We start from the raw sequence: 1,696 nt of genomic DNA on the forward strand, positions 1-1,696 counted from the left end.
AGAAGAACACGTGGAACAGCGAGAGAACCAGAGCAGCTGCGGCTCCCTCCCCTCCCCCACCACCTGAGCCCAGCTCCAGCAAACAGAGCAGCGGTCCCGGGACCCTGCCACACCAACTTGGGCCGACAGTGGGACCCAAGCAGGAGCAGAGTTCGGCAGCAACATCAGCAGCTCCGGCACTGGTAACAGTGGCCCCAGCAGCAGCAGATCCAGTAGTGGCAGCAGTGGCAGACCCAGCAGCAGCAGCTTCAGAGGCAGCAGCAGTGGACCCAGTAGCTGCAGCTTCAGCAGCAGCAGCAGAGGCAACAGCAGCGGTGGGCCCAGCAGCAGCAGCTTCAGCTGCTGACAGACGCAGCAGAGGCAGCTTTAGCAGCAACAGTTCCAGGAGCAGGGGTGCTAATCTGCAGGGCCACAGTTACCAGGCTTGGTTTTCCCCACAGGAAAAGCCAGTGCCTACCTCCAGAAATCAGAACAGCAGCCTGACGACCAGGCAGCAACTTGACTGAGACCAAAATCATCCAAGGTAACTGGGATTGCACCAGGGAAGGGTCTCACTTGGTCACAAGCTGACTTGGATCCCTCAAAAGACCAGAAATCTTAATCTCTATGTTGATAGAGGATCTGGTTGTTATAATAACTATTCTGGCATACATACTTGGGGCTGTTTTTGATTGAATGGGTACAGTGTTTAGTTAACTTTTAGAATCTACCTGTATTTTATTCCACCCAGCCTACTTGAATACTCCCATAGCAGGGAAACTCAACCTCTAGGAGCACCTTTGTAGATGCTCTGTGAGTCTTAAGAGCCACACCTAACACCTTAAGCTCCTACCTTGAAAATATATAACATCAAATCAATTGATACAGCTAAGAATACCCAGCTAGCTAGAAAATCCAAGCATTGACTTAATCCAAGATGCAAAAATATATACATTATAAAATATAGAGTTATAAAAATAATACTAGCTTTCATGTATTTACCTTCACTTAGTTATTTATCCCTTCATTTGGCTATAAGCCACTCTTTTGTGTCCTGGCTTATAACAGGTGCTCAGTCAGTACTGGCTGAATAAAGTAATGATAGGTAAAAGGTTCCCAGGAGCCCTTTTCACCATCAGATAGAGCTGAACTTTCTGTGTGTGCCTAGCTTACTATGACTTTGAAACCAATCCTCCTCTCAACAACACTGTTGAACTCTTGTGAAGGGGCAGTAGAGGGCACTGTCCTTCATGCAAGCTACCCCAAGAATGTCACTCCTGGTCACAACACAGCAGGAATATAAACATAGAAACGGACTGTCCTTGGAAACTGCTAGTGACTGTGGAACTAACAGGGGCCTATGACTTCTCTGAGCCCTGACATTCTGTATGAGGTCTGTTGCCAGACACCCTCTCCCAGCAAGGACTTGCACCACCTGGCTATCATTAGGACTGAGGTAAGGCCCTAGAAATGGTAAGGACTTACAGTTTTAATGCTTGAGGGAAACATTTGGTTTTTAAAAGCTGTGACTGTTAAGTTAAAACAGCCTTGTGAACTTGCCTCCATCATTTTCTGGGTATGTGTGCACATGTGTGAATGTGAATTTGGATGTAAGATGGGAAGCACTGTGACATCTCAACCATAAGGTTGCTCTTGCATAAGAGAGCACAAAGCATTGTGAACATAGCAAACAACATCCAATGAGCTAAGCACCCTG

Source organism: Jaculus jaculus, chromosome 3, assembly GCF_020740685.1.
Source record: "Jaculus jaculus isolate mJacJac1 chromosome 3, mJacJac1.mat.Y.cur, whole genome shotgun sequence".
Taxonomy (NCBI): Eukaryota; Metazoa; Chordata; class Mammalia; order Rodentia; family Dipodidae; genus Jaculus; species Jaculus jaculus.